The sequence below is a fragment of the Schistocerca serialis genome, chromosome 5 (assembly GCF_023864345.2).
Source record: "Schistocerca serialis cubense isolate TAMUIC-IGC-003099 chromosome 5, iqSchSeri2.2, whole genome shotgun sequence".
Lineage (NCBI taxonomy): Eukaryota > Metazoa > Arthropoda > Insecta > Orthoptera > Acrididae > Schistocerca > Schistocerca serialis.
In genome coordinates, this window is record NC_064642.1 from 426966769 (window position 1) to 426986597 (window position 19829).

Genomic DNA, 19829 nt, shown 5'->3' on the forward strand with positions numbered 1-19829 from the left:
GTGTACGGCCAGTGTAGGAGATCGCTCCCCACACCATGATGCCGGGTGTTGGCCCTGTGTGCCTCGGTCGTATGCAGTCCTGATTGTGGCGTTCACCTGCACGGCGCCAAACACGCATACGACCATCATTGGCACCAAGGCTGAAGCGACTCTCATCGCTGAAGACGACACGTCTCCATTCGTCCCTCCATTCACGCCTGTCGCGACACCACTGGAGGCGGGCTGCACGATGTTGGGGCGTGAGCGGAAGACGGCCTAACGGTGTGCAGGACCGTAGCCCAGCTTCATGGAGACGGTTGCGAATGGTCCTCGCCGATACCCCAGGAGCAACAGTGTCCCTAATTTGCTGGGAAGTGGCGGTGCGGTCCCCTACGGCACTGCGTAGGATCCTACGGTCTTGGCGTGCATCCGTGCGTCGCTGCGGTCCGGTCCCAGGTCGACGGGCACGTGCACCTTCCGCCGACCACTGGCGCCAACATCGATGTACTGTGGAGACCTCACGCCCCACGTGTTGAGCAATTCGGCGGTACGTCCACCCGGCCTCCCGCATACCCACTATACGCCCTCGCTCAAAGTCCGTCAACTGCACATACGGTTCACGTCCACGCTGTCGCGGCATGCTACCAGTGTTAAAGACTGCGATGGAGCTCCGTATGCCACGGCAAACTGGCTGACACTGACGGCGGCGGTGCACAAATGCTGCGCAGCTAGCGCCATTCGACGGCCAACACCACGGTTCCTGGTGTGTCCGCTGTGCCGTGCGTGTGATCATTGCTTGTACAGCCCTCTCGCAGTGTCCGGAGCAAGTATGGTGGGTCTGACACACCGGTGTCAATGTGTTCTTTTTTCCATTTCCAGGAGTATATATATATATATATATATTAAAGAGAATTTGAACAAAAAGAAATAAATCAGTTTGTATTTGGACATTTATTTTAACACTGATCATTGTTCTGTTAAAATTTCAGCATATCAAACTTGATTCATAACTAAACTGGTGCCTTATTTAGGATTGTGAAAATGTGAGTTTGTAATCTTACAGAACACATCAAATATGGAGCCAAGATTGGGAGACTGCATACAACACTGCATTCATAAAAAAAACACACGAAGAACGTTGAAACATATGCAAGAGGAAATTAACCACAACCAACCGCTTCAATTTTCACCCAAAGAAGCTACGTTCGTAGCGCATCTTGTCCGTCATGAAATTACCACACACTGGTATACTAAATTCATACTAACTCTCTGTGAAATCTTCCTGAAAAGAATAGCTGAGGGCTACTTTGATGATTACACCACATGCTTCACGTGGTCAACTTGGTTTACACAAAAAGTGTAGCTCCACAATAATTTTGATAATTAAAATAAATTACATCGAAACGCAATTTGCAAAAGAAAAAACCTCGAACTGGTTACTATCATCTTACTGTTAACCTGATGGGTCAAACAATTGTATAAGCACGTGGTACTGGTCTCACAAAGTACACCCCACGTGGTTTGAACATAAAGAAAAGTCGCTATATTGAAAAATATTGTCAAGACGACACGTTATAATCTCACGCACATTGGCATTTAAGATTGATGATCTTAGTTAGAGTTATGAATCATCAACACGTAGTTCCACTTTACTCATAAAGTAGTGACAAAGCAACTACTGGAAGATATTCTGAACTTCACACTCGAATTACACTGCGTTGCAATTTAAGATAACATAAGATATTTTAGATCTAAACCTGAAATAAAGGTGATTAAATATTTAGTTAGGCTGAACTTAAGAAATCCATTCTCCTACGGACTTATCAGAGACACGCTTAGGCAGAGATCTTACCACTTCAGACGCTCGCCGCGGACAGACTGCCATGGGCCCCTACCGAGGTTACCTCACAGATACAAACGGGAGTGACCAGGGAGGCAGCTTCCTATACCAACATGACAAGGGACGGACAGGACCATACCAAGAATAGAAACCTCTTTGCTTTTAGAAAGCGTAGCTACCTCTTCCGACGTTGGTCCTACTGTTCTCTAGCAGACCGGCTTGTTTGCTACCATCGAGCATGCAACTAGAAACACATTTTCTCATTCATCCTTTCACACAGAAGTGAAGGGGGATGACAGTATCTTATCATATACAGTATATAAAAGAAAGCGGATGTAGGTTCCGTATGAGACTGTGTGACATGAATTACATATAAACTGTGTTTTAAAGTATAGTAGTGTGACAGATCGTTCTTGTTAATGTGTGAAAGTAACACGTTTCACTGCTCAGTCTCCTCCCATATAGTCAGAAACGCCACAGTAAATTTAGAAGTGGAATGTATGCCATAAATGACAAAAGTTTTAAGAAATTAACATGAAAGGAATCCAACAGAGAGCTTTCAAGACATACTGATAGAAGAAGATGCGAAGATACAACTATATTACTGTAGCGATGGACCAGTGTTTGGAGTTCTCACCAAGCAGAAATGGGAACAGACATAGAACGAATGCAGAAGAGCGCTGATAGGATTATTGAACACATATTGCCCATACCAAAATGTAACGAAATTGCTCAGAATATGTAAACTGGAATAACTGGATGAAAGACAGTATTGTTCCCTCGAGACGCAACTTTGGGAACATCGCAGTCCAAGAAAGTCTGTGTGTCCGTGCTGCTCGCGGACTATATACCGGGTGTCTCTCCTATGGGTCGTCAGGCGCATTTTCTCTGTTGTTTTAGCAGATATTTGCAATTTCGTTCTTGCAGTGTGTAGCTGGAGTTAGGCCAAATAAATACAGCTCATTATGTCTCTCAACGGAAAGCGCCGGTTGGTTACGCGTTAGAAACAAAGTTATTTTTAGAGCGAATATTTACGTGCCCACTCGACAGTCTGGGGCAATATTAGTTTTATCGATACGTGTTAACAGGGACAGTAAAAGACGAAGAATAACCATTATTCCGGCAGCGAATGAGCAGCGCCTCTACTTGGTGGTAGCAGATTCGAACCTGCGACCGTAGTAGTCGCGCGGTTCCAGACTGTAGCGCCTAGAACCGCTCGGCCACTCCGGCCGGCAAAACACGTATCACAATGTAGTATGAGTAGTGCTGTGACAAAGAAGTCTACCGAGTTCTAAGACGCGAAGTTACTATTATGCACATTAGGAAAGAAATACTGATATGACATATAGACAGCTAGAAGGCGAATGAATGTAGCGTCCCTCGACACTGCACAAGTAACCTCGCTTACCATAGATGGCGTCTGAGTGGTGGCGCTGTAGCCCATAGTATAGCATAGTAAACAGTTACTTATTAAGAAGATTTTTTTTCAGTAAGAACAGATAGTTACACAAACACGAAGTTGTGCGTATTTCATGCTAACATACAGGCAATGTAAAACGTATTTAGCACAAATGGCCAAACAGAAAAAAGTAAAAAGGTGAAACCTACGCATAAAGTCGTAGTTACGAAGTAACTAGTTTTATTTGACACGATTTGTACGTCGCAAATAATCTTTGTCGTGTGTGCTCCGTTTAGTGCACTGTTTTTTTAAGTTCTGTCGTTCGGGTATAGGCTTTTGATACCGTCGCCTACCTTTATCTTGTGCTTGCAACACCGATGTATTTTATGTGCTTCCCGCATCGTCAAATGCGTTTTTATTTTTATGTGGACCTTTTTTAACTGAGTCACACAATGAACGTCTCCGTGTTGGCATATTTTCAACCCCTATTGTCTCCTCCCTTATTATGTTCCCCTTTTTATCGCCTTATTATATGTTTCGTTTCATCTTTTCTAATAACTGTTATGTCTCTCGGATAAAGAGCGTCGGACTGTGCCACTGACAGCCCTCCCCTGCCCATATGGAGCAGGGGTATGAAATAACAGTAAAGAAGAAAATACGTCACAAATAAAACGGAAGAAATTACATTTATGCTAGTGAGAAATATAAAAGTGAAATTAAACTAGTAGTTCATCAAAAATTCTGAAAACTATTGTCTGATACTTGTTACTTGTTCAGTGATTACACTATTGGGGTTATTAAGACTATGAGCATAAATTTAAAGGTCTCTTAGAATGTCCAAATCACTGTCCGAAGCGAGTTATCAAGACTTCCAGTAAGATCTAGTGACTACTTTTTGCAACCTATCAGCTTTTTTAGAATAGTAACAAATATCATTGGAAATGTTCGCACTCCACACTCACAACTTTCAGTCGCAGTTACAGTACTGTATGATTACACGATTGCAGGATAATCGCAAGAAGCAGTTACTTCCATACAATATCTATGAGTAGCGTACTGAGGGATTTGAAGTGGAACGGCCATATAAAGCTAATCGCACGAAAGGGAGATACTAAACTGAGATTTCTTTGAAGACTTCTCAGGAAATGTGGTCCGTCAACAAACGAGCTCGCTTACAAAGCCCTCGTTCGACCAATATTTGAATTTTGCTCGTCAGTATGGAATCTGTACCAGATAGCATAGACAGATGAAGTAGAGAAGACCCAAAGAAGAGCAGCGCGTTTCTTTACAGGTTCATTTAATAAGCACGAAAGCGTGACGGAGATGATCAAGCAATTCCAATGGCAGACACTGCAGAGAAACGTTCTGTGTTACGGTATGGTTTACTGTTAAAGTTTCGAGAGTATGCGTTCCTAGAAGACTAAAGAGATATATTGCTTCCTCCTACGGATATTTCTCGAAAAGACCACGAAAATTAATTCATAGAGATTCTAGACTACACAGAGGCTTACCGGCAATCGTTCATCCCGCGAACCATTCTTGGTTGGAACAGGAAAGGGGGTAAGTGACAATGGTTCACAAAACGCCCTCAGCCACACACCGCTAGGTGGATCGCGGAGTATAGACGTAGACGCAGACGCAGATATTTGTGTAGATCGGATAATAAACTCCTATGAATGTCCGCACCTGCAGAAATTCTGAAAACTGGAGTCACGGGTAACGACATAGGTTATCGTCTACAGGGATACTACGAACTCTAATTGACTGGATGGTATTCTTATGATTTGAAACATTATGGAACAGCCTATAATTTGACTGTAAAAATGGCACCCGTTTCACCGTAATACCAAGCCGATTTCATTCTTTTGTCCGGTCCCTATCTTTCTCCTTTTAACAGCCTTTATACCGTCGTCGATAGTTCGCTGTTTCCGTGACGTGGCGGATGTCGCCACAACCCCAGTTAACGCGAGGGAAGTGTTTTGCGGGCGCCATCTGTCTGCATTCGTGTAAAGTCTGTGCTTCGCTGCGTTATCGTTTCTTACAAGGGAACCTCCCCATCGCACCCCCCTCAGATTTAGTTATACGTTGGCACAGTGGATAGGCCTTGAAAAACTGAACACAGATCAACCGAGAAAACAGGAAGAAGTTGTGTGGAACTATGAAAAAAATAAGCTAAATATACAAACTTCATGGACAGCGGCGGGTCAGGAGCGCCGTGGTCCCGTGGTTAGCGTGAGCAGCTGCGGAACGAGAGGTCCTTGGTTCAAGTCTTCCCTCGAGTGAAATATTTACTTCTTTTTTTTCGCAAAGTTGTGATCTGTCCGTTCGTTCATTGACGTCTCTGTTCACTGTAATAAGTTTAGTGTCTGTATTTTGCGACCGCACCGCAAAACCGTGCGATTAGTAGACGAAAGGACGTGCCTCTCCAATGGGAACCGATAACATTTGATAGCAAGGTCATAAGTCAACCGATTCCTCCACAGGAAAACGCGTCTGATATATTCTATACGACACTGGTGACGGCATGTGCGTCACATAATTGTCTGAAAGTAAAAAATTAAAATTTTCACTTCAGGGAAGATTTGAACTAAGGACCTTGCGTCGCGCAGCTGCTCACGCTAACCACGAGACCACAGCGCTCCCGAATTCAGGTTGTCCTTGATGTTGCCTATCTTGCACATGGACTACTCAGTTTGTATATTTTGCTTATTTTTTTCATAGTTCCACACAACGTCTTCCTGTTTTCTCGATTGATCTGTGTTCGGTTTTTCAAGGCCTATCCACTGTGTCAACTTATAACTAAATCTGAGGGGGGTGCGATGGGGAGGTTCCCTTGTTAGCTGTTTGTGTGTCGTATTTTCTGTGGCGGAGATCGGTAACCAAAACAAAATATATCAATATAGGGCTACTGTAAACGATTCATTCGTTTTCAAAGCTCCTTTTTTCCGAAGTATTACATTATTGATGCATGATTAAAATACTGAACTCACCAAGTTTGCATTTTGCACTCTACAGATGTTGTATGAGTGCCCCTCTGGCCAGACGACACACGTTGAAACGGTAGTCAAGGTCGTTCCATAAATTCTACATCTACATCTAGTACATATTCCGCAAACCACAGTACGCGAAGCAGAGGGTACCCTGTAACACTATTAGCCATGTCCTGTCCTGTTCCACTCGCAAATAGAGCGAGGGGAAAACGACTATCTATATGCCTCCGTAAGAGTCCTATTTTCTCTTGTCTTCGTGGTCCGATTGGCTGCAGCAGAATATTTCTGAAATCAGCTTCAAATGCCGGTTCTGTAAATTTTCTCAGCAGTGGTCCTCGAACAGAATGTCGCCTTTCCTCCATGGATTCTCGTTTGAGTTCCAGAATCATCTCTATAACATTCCAGTGTTGCTAGAATCTACAGGTAACAAGCCTAGTAGCCCACCTGCGACCATCTTTGATGTCTTCCTTCAATTCGACCTAAAGTGGATCCCAAACAAACAAGCAGTACTCAAGAATCGGTTGCACTAGTGTTCTATATGCGGTCTTTCTACATCCTCAACCAAGCTTTCCTAAAATTCTTCCATTGTCGTTGACGTAGCAACATCCTGTCAGTGGTCATCAGAGCAGCATTGATGCGTTCTCCAGGGTTCATGTCATACGGGGTACATAAACAGGGTCTTTAATGTATCCCCAAAGGAAAAAGTTACAAGACGTTTGGCCAGGCGACCTAAAGGCCCAAGGGAACTAAGCTGCATCATCTTCGCCAGTACGTCCAGTCTAGCGATGGGTCGTTTAGGTAGCGATGTACATCGATGCTCCAATGAGAGGATGTCCTGTATTGTTCGAAGATGAAATTCTCGGAATCAGCAGTCAGTTATGGAAACCTCCACACCCACAACATACTAAGGTAAGAGGTACCCGTCACATTCTTCTCACAGAAGAAAAACGGCTGCTGCAGCTTCGACTGTGACGTTGCTCAGAGGGCATTAACGTTTGAAAAATCTGATTCATGCGCCACAACTTCATGAGGATTTCGTTGCCCCACACTCTCATATCGTGGCGATTAATCCTCAAGGGCTTCCTGCACTGTGATGCAAAACTGAATCTTTTGATTCTAATTATTTAATTAATCTGATTGAAATGTAACCGCCGTCGCAAACTCTTCCACACACATCGCTGCGGTGTTTCAAATTCGTGGCTTTCGCGGACCGTTACTTTTTTTGGACTGCGCACGAAAGTTTTCCTCACCCTCTCCACGGTCACATCTGGCACACTTGATCAACCGATACTTTTCCGTTTACAGAGACAATCAGCGACACTAAATTGTCCATATCAATGCTATGTTTATATGACCATTCTTTCCTTAAGGTCCACATTGTACTGTAACTCATAAGCACTTGCATATTCCAACACGTCAAAACTTTTTCCTTCCTTTACGGCCATTTTGTGAAGCCACTGCACTCGTAACGGTAACAATGCAAACTCAGTTTACGATTCTATTCATGCATCAGTGATATATGTACAAGTAATTCTTTGTAAAACAGAGGACTCTGAAAACAAATGAAACATTTATGGTAGCCCTGTACTTTATTGAATACCGCTTGTAGGTGAACTCCATATGAAATTATTAATTACTGCCATCTGAAAACTTAATTCTATGAATGTGTGACAGTGTGGTGTTTTATAATTTAACTTAGTATGTATGTAAGACTGTCTGTCCCTTTATCACAATGACCTGAGGAAAAAATGAAAGCAACATCCACCACGGTAGCGTCACGTCTTGGCTAACACTTCTCCGTAAATTTTTGAGCCGAGTTGACGCCAGGCTTGGGTACAGGTTTTATTGACACTTCAGCATTATTTACACGTTCTTACTTGTGGTGAGTGAACTTTTTAAAAAATTTTAACTTTTGAATTTTCAGAGTCTTGAAGCCTGACAATGCACACTACCTGACAAAAAGAGTGAAGTGAGTGAGCAAACAAAATGAAATTCCGCGGGCTAAGAGGGTATGTTATTACAGAGATTACAAAACCGAATCAAATTTACCATGAACTTGACAGTGAGTTCACTTATCAGTATGTCACTGAACCCCCTCTGCCTGGATGCAAACACTGATTAGTTTGGGAAGGTTGTCATAAGGCCTCTGTATCCTCTCCTAAGGCCCTTGTAACTGGACCTTGATATCCTGGACACTGGCGCTAAGACGGAATTGACACCCGAGCTGGTACACCCATGTTCCATCAGGGACAGATCTAGGGATCTTGCTGGCCTCGTGGCAACTTCAACGTCATCTGTAGACGAGCATTGTCTTGTTAAAAAATGGCACTATGTCACTGTCACATGAGAGATAACACCTGAGGATGGAATGTGTCCATTGTGACATTAAGAGTTCCCTCAGTCTTTACCAGCTGTGACTTGAACTCATATATGATGGTTGCCGACATTCTGAATGGTTCAAATGGCTCTGAGCACTATGGGACTTAACTTCTGAGGTCATCAGTCCCCTAGAACTTAGAACTACTTAAACCTAACTAACCTAAGGACATCACACACATCCATGCCCAAGGCAGGATTCGAACCTGCGTCCGTAGCGGTCGCGCGGTTCCAGACTAAACCAACATTCTGACCTCAGGAAGTAGCACCGCTGTGTATCTCCAAAACATTGGAAGAATGGCGCCTGTACCCAGTTCGCAGCCGTTATCGCCAATGATGGTTCTCCTGGGTTCTGCAAAACTTCGATGCATCGCTGAAAACATCGCGACGCCATTCAACATAAGTTGATGCTGCCCGGTTACGACAGCACTCCAAACGCAGACGTTTGTGTTGTGGTGGCAACGGCAGTCTTGGAACAGCAATGCTCCATCGCGGCTGTTGCTAGTCTCTACCAAGTAGTGCGGGAAATGCAGAATGTTACAGGGAGTTTTGTGTTAGCAGAAGAGCCAACACCGTGTTACGAGTGGAGGCCGAAATGCACGCGTTTTAGCTCACGCAGGCTGGCGTGAGGAGAGAAGAACTATACTGACGTGAGGTCTGGAACATGACAAGGAATGAGAATTCAGAAAGCGGACGTAATTAGTTTGATACTTAACTTTAATCCATTAATGATGAACGTCGCTCTTGACGGTACATGATTCACAATATTATCTGTTCACGATACATTCTTGAAGATAGTAATTATAGTAACTGAATATAGCGCCTTGCTAGGTCGTAGCAAATGACGTAGCTGAAGGCTATGCTAAACTGTCGTCTCTGCAAGTGAGAGCGTATGTAGACAGTGAACCATCGCTAGCAAAGTCGGCTGTACAACTAGGGCGAGTGCTAGGGAGTCTCTCTAGAGTAGACCTGCCGTGTGGCGGCGCTCGGTCTGCAATCACTGATAGTGACGACACGCGGGTCCGACGTATACTAGTGGACCGCGGCCGATTTAAAGGCTACCACCTAGCAAGTGTGGTGTCTGGCGGTGACAGCACAGGGAGTCCATTGCTCTTCCTACGCAGTCCATCATCGGCCACTGGCACATCCGAATGCCCCACAAATCTGAATATTGCACGATTAGACCAGCCGGTTGCCTCACACCCGTACGCCGCACTTCTGTGTCCTTCACAGTAATCCCTCAACATCTAACGCTCTTCACACCTCACATACTACTCTATTGAGCCAGATTACTACACTAAACATAAAGAGCACTCTCGTGACCGCTCTGCAGTGCGCCCAAACTGCCGTGGCCGCTAGATGCGCAGTCGGCTGGGGTAGCGTGGTGAGAGCGGCAGTGGTGAGCGGTCGTTCAGAGCGATGCAGGGGAAATGCCGACCGCTGGAGAGAAAGTGCCGTTCTAAGCCGAAGCCTACGTTTACAGTTTTGGTAAATATTAAATGGGCCCTCCACGCCCACACTTGCGTGGTGACTATTCAAAAAGATCTGTTATCTGTTCTTTGTATAGTATCTAAAAAAAGTTCCTCCAAAAACGCAGAAATTTATTTTTGTGTGGTTTGTTAATCATTTATAACTTTCATTTAAGAGGCACAAGTGGGGAATTTTGAGTAAACCCTACACATTTCTCTTGTTGCCATGTTAAAATTTGCTTCTGTTGCCAAAACTCAGCGGAGTTTACGTGGTCTCACCTTACTAACATGTGCAGATGCCTTTGCGAGAGAATTCTGAAACAGTGGTCTAATTAAGTTTATTAAGTGAGGAACTGAGGAAAAGTAAAGTCAGCGTCTTACGGAAAAGCATATCCTCGGTACAAAATAGACGCTTAATGGCTTCACTTATGTTGTTCCAAAACCCATAGCATTTCTCGTTTCACCAGCCATCGATGTCCGTTAAAAATTACATTCTTTCATCAGAAAAGTCTGTAGTTAGTGGAATAACATGGTAAATAATTATATTTTGCGTAATAACGATCCGGCAAAATACTCTTCTCTTTGTGTGTTATCATTTGCCAAAATCTCGTTTCGATGTCTTAGACCGTTTATGAAATACGAGGAATATAGTGGATGTTTCGCTCTGACTTTATCACTGGCGCAGTGCGATCGCAAATGAGAGCGTTACGTTAGATCAGTTTTCTCGAGATTGGTGATTGATAGAGACCTCCAACCAAGTGTAAAGAAAAATTCAATATTTTAGCTAAATACAGAATATTATGCAGCAGACGCAAAATCATTGCGATCCCTATTTTACTTTGCAAAATTTTCCGAATTTCGCGCAGTGTATGACGTCCACGTACATATCACAATAACCATGATTACTAACGCCAACGGCCTTGCCGCAGTGGTAACACCGGTTCCCGTCAGATCACCGAAGTTAAGCGCTGTTGAGCTGGGCTATCACTTGGTTGGGTGACCATCCGGTCTGCCGAGCGCTGTTGGCAAGCGGGGTGCACTCAGCACTTGTGAGGCAAACTGAGGAGCTAATTGATTGAGAAGTTGCGGCTCCGGTCTCGTAAACTGACATACGGCCGGCAGAGCGGTGTGCTGACTACATGCCCCTCCATATCCGCATCGACTGACGCCTGTGGCCTGAGGATGACACGGCGGCCGGTCGGTACCATTGGGTCTTCATGGCCTGTTCGGACGGAGTTAGAGCTTATGAGCATTAAGGAAGTGATGAGCACCGCATAATGAACCTGACATATACAGCTAGAAGTAAAGCAAAATTGAATTTTTTTACCGACTAGTTTCTGTACTATCGTTTGAGAAAGATTGCAGGACGTGCTCGTCGATTCTGTCATCGCCGACCGGCCAAAAGGTGGCAATCGCCTGTCGGGCTCCCCTTCTGAACAAATGAATGAACTCGCTCTGCTCTTTGGACGAAAACTAGTCACTACGCGTCGGTCATTGTATCTTGCGAAACCTGTACCCGTCACAGACAATTGCAACTTTAATTGTTCATACACCTGTCAATTGTGTGTGCATGTACGAAGTTGTATTGAAATTGGGGCCATGTCTGCTAGAGCTTCAGTTTTTTCTTTAGGCAGTTTATTAAAAAAAAAGTCGTGTGACTAGGGCCTCCCGTCGGGTAGACCGTTCACCGGGTGCCAGTCTTTTGATCTGACGTCACTTCGGCGACTTGCTATGAAATGATGATGATGAGGACAACACAACACCCAGTCCCTGAGCGGAGAAAATCTCCGACCCAGCCGGCAATCGAACCCGGGCCCTTAGGATTGACATTCTGTCGCGCTGATCACTCAGCTACCGGGAGCGGACGGGCAGTTTATTACAAGTACCTCTTGTTTTTGCCTTCCTTTGATTTTAATTTCAGATGTGATGACGACAGTAGATGAAACTACGTTCTAAATAAAGGACTCCGAGGGCGTGCTGCAAAATAATGCCTCGGAATTTTTAATCTGAAAACTCTTATTGCTTACAAACGTTACTAACATTCTGTACCTTTATTCTTCACCACCACATATCTGCAGTCCTCTGACGCTACAGGGCTCCGAATTGTCTGGTGTAACATGGCGGTCTGTAACGTAACTATGTCGGTGCATGAGAAACAGCGTGCTGTAATCGGATTCCAAATCCGGAGAGTTGATCCAAACATGAAGCACCCTCTCCTTCAGAACGACAATGCCAGACCACACACGAGTGCCGTTACATCTGCAACAATCCTACGCCCTCGAATTTCATCTCTTTGCAGAACTTAATGAACACTTTCGAGGACTTCACTTTGATAGTGGTGAAGCGTTGCATGCGGAAGTGAGATCGTGGTTCCGTCAACAAAACCGAGCGAGGTCACGCTGTGGTTACCAGTCTGGACTAACATTCGGGAGGACGACGGTTTGAATCCGTTTCCGACCATCCAGATTCAGGTTGTCCGTGATTTCGCTAAAACACTCCAGGAAAATGCCGGGATGTTTCTTTTGAAAGAGCACGGACGATTTCCTTTCCAAGTCTCGGGAGTTTCCGAGCTTGTGTTCCGTTTCTGATGGCCTTGTTGTCTAATGGACGTTAAACCATTGTTCCGTCGAAAAAGTCAAACATTCTACAGTGACGTTATTAACGAAGTGGTCTCCCGTTGGGAGAAATGTGTTCGTCACCAGGGAGACTATGTTAAGAAACAAATTTGCAAACATGAAGGGTAAAGATGTAGAATGTCAATAACGTTTGTTTTATTTAAGAAGCCTTAACAGTTCACTCCGCCTTCAGGCCACGAGTGGCCTACCGGGACCATCCGACCGCCGTGTCATCCTCGGTGGAGGATGCGGATAGGAGGGGCGGTGGGGCAGCACACCGCTCTCCCGGTCGTAAGATGGTATTCTTGACCGAAGCCGCTACTATTCGGTCGAGTAGCTCCTCAATTAGCATCACGAGGGTGAGTGCACCCCCGAAAAATGGCAACAGTGCATGGCGGCCTGGATGGTCACCCATCCAAGTGCCGACCACGCCCAACAGCGCTTAACTTCGGTGATCCCATGGGAACCGGTGTATCCAATGCGGCAAGGCCGTCTTAACAGCTCATACATAAAAAAATTCGGAGACATTATTTTTCAACACGCCCTCGTATATTAAGTGATCACTACCTTTCACCTACTCCGCAAACCTACTTATGGTTTGTACCGAAGGATATTTTGTGTACCACTCTCATTTTCCGCGTTTCCTGTTCCATTTGCGAATGGTGCGGAGGAAGGGCGATTGTCGGTAAGGCTCCATGTGGGATCGATTGTCTCTAATTTTACCATCATGGTCATTTTCCGAGGTGTATGAAGAAGGGAGAAATATGTTGGTTCAATATTTTCGGAAACTAATTTCCCGGAATTTTAACAACACGCCTCGTCTCGTTGCAGAGTGCCTCTCGTGTAGCATCTTGGGTGAGCATCTCCGTGACGCTTTCGCGCTTACTAAATGAATGTGTGACGAAACACACTGCTCTTCTTTGGAACTTCTCTTTCAGTTCTATCCGATACGCTTTCAAGAGTGACTAGCAATATTCAAATTCTGGTAGAACGAGGGTTTGTGTCCGACGTCCTGTTTGCTAGTAACCATTCCATCCAATCAACAGCTGGTCTGATATTCCGGACGATCGTATTCCGTTCAATGGACGAAACTGCGAAATTGTATCGAATGCCTTACGGAAGGATACGGCGGGACTCTGCGCGCCAGTGTATTCTGCTTCCTGGGCATCGTGGACGAACAGAACGAGCCGGAGTTGTTTCAAATGGTTCAAATGGCTCTAAGCACTATGGGACTTAACATCTGAGGTCATCAGCCCCTAGACTTAGCACTACTTAGACCTAACTAACCTAAGGACATCACACACATCCATGCCCGAGGCAGGATTCGAACCTGCGATCGTAGCAGCAGCGCGGTTCCGCACTCAGGCTCCTAGAACCACTCGGCCACAGCGGCCGGCCATCGTTGTTTGCGAAACCCATCTTGGTTCCTGCAAAGGACATTCTAGGTCTCCAGGATGTACACTCCTGGAAATGGAAAAAAGAACACATTGACACCGGTGTGTCAGACCCACCATACTTGCTCCGGACACTGCGAGAGGGCTGTACAAGCAATGATCACACGCACGGCACAGCGGAGACACCAGGAACCGCGATGTTGGCCGTCGAATGGCGCTAGCTGTGCAGCATTTGTGCACCGCCGCCGTCAGTGTCAGCCAGTTTGCCGTGGCATACGGAGCTCCATCGCAGTCTTTAACACTGGTAGCATGCCGCGACAGCGTGGACGTAAACCGTATGTGCAGTTGACGGACTTTGAGCGAGGGCGTATAGTGGGCATGCGGGAGGCCGGGTGGACGTACCGCCGAATTGCTCAACACGTGGGGCGTGACGTCTCCACAGTACATCGATGTTGTCGCCAGTGGTCGGCGGAAGGTGCACGTGCCCGTCGACCTGGGACTGGACCGCAGCGACGCACGGATGCACGCCAAGACCGTAGGATCCTACGCAGTGCCGTAGGGGACCGCACCGCCACTTCCCAGCAAATTAGGGACACTGTTGCTCCTGGGGTATCGGCGAGGACCATTCGCAACCGTCTCCATGCAGCTGGGCTACGGTCCCGCACACCGTTAGGCCGTCTTCCGCTCACGCCCCAACATCGTGCAGCCCGCCTCCAGTGGTGTCGCGACAGGCGTGAATGGAGGGACGAATGGAGACGTGTCGTCTTCAGCGATGAGAGTCGCTTCAGCCTTGGTGCCAATGATGGTCGTATGCGTGTTTGGCGCCGTGCAGGTGAGCGCCACAATCAGGACTGCATACGACCGAGGCACACAGGGCCAACACCCGGCATCATGGTGTGGGGAGCGATCTCCTACACTGGCCGTACACCACTGGTGATCGTCGAGGGGACACTGAATAGTGCACGGTACATCCAAACCGTCATCGAACCCATCGTTCTACCATTCCTAGACCGGCAAGGGAACTTGCTGTTCCAACAGGACAATGCACGTCCGCATGTATCCCGTGCCACCCAACGTGCTCTAGAAGGTGTAAGTCAACTACCCTGGCCAGCAAGATCTCCGGATCTGTCCCCCATTGAGCAAGTTTGGGACTGGATGAAGCGTCGTCTCACGCGGTCTGCACGTCCAGCACGAACGCTTATCCATCTGAGGCGCCAGGTGGAAAGGGCATGGCAAGCCGTTCCACAGGACTACATCAAGCATCTCTACGATCGTCTCCGTGGGAGAATAGCAGCCTGCATTGCTGCGAAAGGTGGATATACACTGTACTAGTGCCGACATTGTGCATGCTCTGTTGCCTGTGTCTATGTGCCTGTGGTTCTGTCAGTGTGATCATGTGATGTATCTGACCCCAGGAATGTGTCAATAAAGTTTCCCCTTCCTGGGACAATGAATTCACGGTGTTCTTATTTCAATTTCCAGGAGTGTATATTCTCCACGAGAATAAAATGTGTCCTAAATTCTAAATCAGATTGTCGTGAGCGATATACACCTTCAGCTGTATGTTCAACGACCGTCCTGAAAACAAGTATAGCCGTATCGGCGTGTAACCAGCTGGCATCGCTACCGCAGCACGTCGCGTATATGTCGATCAGTAAGGATGCCGTAATCAGTACCTGACATAGTGCTACGTTTGGCTCCACCAGCTGCAGCAGATGTGGCGTGCTGCTGGGAGGAGACTGCGTGGCGGCGGCAGCGCGCAGTCACGCATCCCGTACGCAGGCGAGCGCGCACGCACGCGGCAGAGCAGCGGCCGGCGGAGGCGCGGGTCAACGGCCCATCCGGCGGCCCAAACACCTGCTGGCGCGGCTCCTCTGTTGTTCCTCCGCCTACCCGCCGGAATGTGCCGCCTAGCGGTTAACACGGCGGGCGGCTCCTGCCGGCCCCAACCATCGCGCGCAACGGTGCTGCACGGCCGGCAGGCCGCTCATCTGCGCTGCGGCCACATTCGCAGACTGTCCGCCGATCCTCAAAATTACCGTCTGGGAATTCTGCTTTAACTAATTTGTGACGCTTCCAGTGTTGTTGTGGTCTTCAGTCCAAAGACTGGTTTGGTGCAGCTCTCCATGCTGCTCTACCCCGTGCAAGCCTCTTCATCTCCGAATAACTATTGTACAACAACCCACAATCATTTGAACCGGCTTGCTCTACTCATCCATTGGTATCCCTCTACAAAATTAGTTCCCCACACTTCCCTCCGTTGCTAAGTTGACAATTTCTTGATGCCTCAGGATGTGTCTATCAGCCTGTCCCTTATCTGCTCAAATTGTGCCATAAATTTCTTTTTCCGTGACTCGATTCAGTACCTTCTCATTACGTCAAGAAGAATTCCCCTAACTACTGGTAAAATTATTGTTTTATTGAAACACAACCGGTTTCACAACCTAAAGCCGGATCATCAGGTGCAGCCCACATGATAAACAGTAATATGGCTACGTGGGATTTCCTATCGCGGAATTTCCAACAAGGTTGCAGCAGGCAGCGAAGCTGTCCCGAGCAACTGGCTCCCTAACGAGGTGTTTGCGAACTGAGCCTTCCCCACTGCTTGTGTACCCCAGTCGCTCACCCTCAGTGCAGGTGGTGTCACTGTTTCTCAGACAGTGTCGTCGTCGATAGCTTCCGTTCTGTGCGTTTTCCTATACGACTTCTGTTCTATGCAGTGCACACGATGGAAGTGATAACAACAACGAAAGGGAGGCCGTGTCTTATCAAGGATGGTCATCGCTACCGTATTTACAGGAAAAATGAAGAATATATGAACTGGATGTGCGTCAATTATGAACGGAGTAAGTGCAAAGGGCGTTTAAAAATGGTGAAATCGTTACACAATAGCAACATTCTTGTCCACCTGACAAAACAGATGTGGAGATAAAGAAAAGACTACATAATTTCAGAAAAAAAGTTCGTCAAGAAAAGACAGTGCCTGTAGCCCAAATTTTTAAGAAGGAATTTCAAGATTTGAAAGATAAAGGATTAGAATTCGTGTTATATATTCCGAATTATGACAGCTCCAAGACTCAACCGTGTAAGGCGAGAAGAGGAGCTATTGGGACAACCCAGAACCCTGGCTCTAGTTCGGAAATTCACCTTAGCGAAGACCTTTTGAAATTAACGGAAGGTAATAGTTTTTTGAAGATTGATGATGGCTCTGATCCAGGCAAGAGACTTATAGTATTTGCTTGTGAAGAAGCAGAGAAAATCCTTTGTGACAACGGAACTGTACTTACGGATGGGACATTTGACAGCTGTTCGAAACAGTTCAAGCAATTATACACAATCCACGTCGACATCGGAAGTACAGAAGAGGCAACTAAGATATTTACTGTTTTATTTACTTTGCTGCCAGACAAAAGTCAAAATTCATATGAAAGACTTTTTTCTGTATTGAAATCTAAGATGCCTGGGTGCTCACCAAAAACTGCAGTGCTAGATTTTGAAATGGCTACAATTAAAGCAATGAATTCAGTGTTCCCTGAAACACAAGTTTCCGGTTGTAATTTTCACTTTAACCAGTGTCTGTGGAAGCAGATACAGGACCTGGGATTTACGGAACACTACAGGGATAGGGAGGAAGTCCGATTGTTTCGTCGCACGTGTGCTGCAGTGACACATCTTCCACTTAACACTGTCACCGAGCGAGGTGGCGCAGTGGTTCGACACTGGACTCGCATTCGGGAGGACGACGGTTCAATCCCGCGTCCGGCCATCCTGATTTAGGTTTTCCGTGATTTCCCTAAATCGCTCCAGGCAAATGCCGGGATGGTTCCTTTCAAAGGGCACGGCCGACTTCCTTCCCCGTCCTTCCCTAATCCGATGAGACCGATGACCTCGCTGTCTGGTCTCCTTCCCCGAAACAACCAACCAACTTAACACTGTCGATGAAGCGTTGATTCTAATAATGGAACAAATGCCCAGTGGCGAGAAGATCGCAGAATTTGCAGACTATATGGTTGATCAGTGGATGGAAAATCCTAATATACCTATTAAAGATATTTAAAGTCTCTAGCCTTTTTACAAGAAATTGAATAAGAAATTACCATTGCTAAGAAAAAAGGTTATCAATTTGCTACTGTAATGTTGAACAACAACAATAACAACAAAAAATAAACAACAATAACATCAAAAACAACCAAAAATAAATAAAAATAAATAAAATGAAATAATGAAAAAAAAAACATTTAAACATGCCTAAGTACTACGTACATAGCCAGTCCTAAACCTGGATAAATTGTGAAGGGATGTTCTTATTTTCATGTCAGTCGGAAAGTTCACGGTTACATAATTTATTTCTAATTGGAAACACGAGCGCCACCACGGAGGGGGTCTAGAGATTCGAAAAGTTGGATGATAAAAAATTTAACGTGATGTTCTGTGTGAAAAGTTCTGGAATTTGCTGTGGGCCTTAAAAATATTGTTGTATCAAAACAGTATGTGTAAATACAGCACACATTTTACCAGTATCAATAATTTCGCAAAGTTAACTTGCCGATTCTGGAGTTTCGTCATATATGTCATACGAAACTAATTATTTGTATTTGGTGGATCTCATTCACAAAAGTACGCTTTTAACGGTATTTCTAAAGTTCTAATACAAAATCTGCTATTTATTGAATTTTTTCAACAAAACTACAATTTTACTTGGTAAATTTCTTACATAACATGGTCTCTCGTCCTGTGAAGCTTCCAGAATTTTTGGTGAGGAAGGCGGAATGAGGACTCAGACAGCTGGTTGCCCACTTTTCTGCCAGTGACTTTTAAACACGATCATATTTGCCTTTATTGTGCTCCAACAGGAGCATTTTTCAGCTAATTATTATGTAGTTCATTTTATAAAGACGAAATTCCAACTGGATGAACTTTGGTGGAGTCATCTGTATTAGGCAACGAATTTTATCATCTGTAGACATCAAGAACAACACTCTAGTTATCGAGACTATATGCCGCGTCTAACCTTAGGAAAATAATCTGTAATTTCTTTCAGATGAACACGCCCATTGTCGCGTAAATCTTTATCTAATTACTAACAGTAAACCCGGCGTTGCCTGGATATTTATTCATCCCAGTTTTATGTCAGTTCATCCCCTCATCTCTCTTGTACATTTAGTCCTATCTCGTCTCTCTATCCACCTCCTCCTTCCGCCCATCCGTCTCTCTTTCCATCTCCTCCATCTGGCCCCCTCTCTCACAACACTTCAAAAATGGTTCAAATGGCTCTGAGCACTATGGGACTTAACTTCTGAGGCCATCAGTCCCCTAGAACTTAGAACTAATTAAACCTAACTAACCTAAGGACATCACACACATCCATGCCCGAGGCATGAGTCGAACCTGCGACCGTAGCGGTCTCGCGGTTCCAGACTGTAGCGCCTAGAACCGCTCGGGCACCCCGGCCGGCTCACAACACTTCCTCCTCCTCTCCATCCTCCTCTCCTTCTCCATCCATCTTCCCGTCTCTGTCTACCACCTCCTCCGCTTTTTCTAGTACTACATCAAATTCACAATAACACCACTAATTTATGTATTTATTACAGTGTTCCATAAGTCATTCACCACCTTCCCCCTTTCTCTGTTTACCTGCTGCTCCCTCTCTCCTTTTATCTGCTTCACTCACTTCTCTGGATGCAACTCCTCCCCCTCCCCGCCCCCATCCCGTTCTCCTCTCTCCGTATATCTCCTCCTCCGCCTCCGTCATGCCATCTCCTCTTTC

At 45.7% G+C, this 19829-nt stretch overlaps 1 protein-coding gene and 1 pseudogene across 1 annotated transcript in view; one reads left to right on the forward strand and one right to left on the reverse strand.

Annotated features, from left to right (window-relative positions):
* The window catches only part of LOC126481297 (uncharacterized), a 452512-nt gene that overhangs the window by 384979 nt on the left and 47704 nt on the right, over positions 1-19829 (reverse strand). The window lies entirely within an intron of this gene.
* LOC126482827 (5S ribosomal RNA) lies at positions 10964-11081 on the forward strand (annotated as a pseudogene).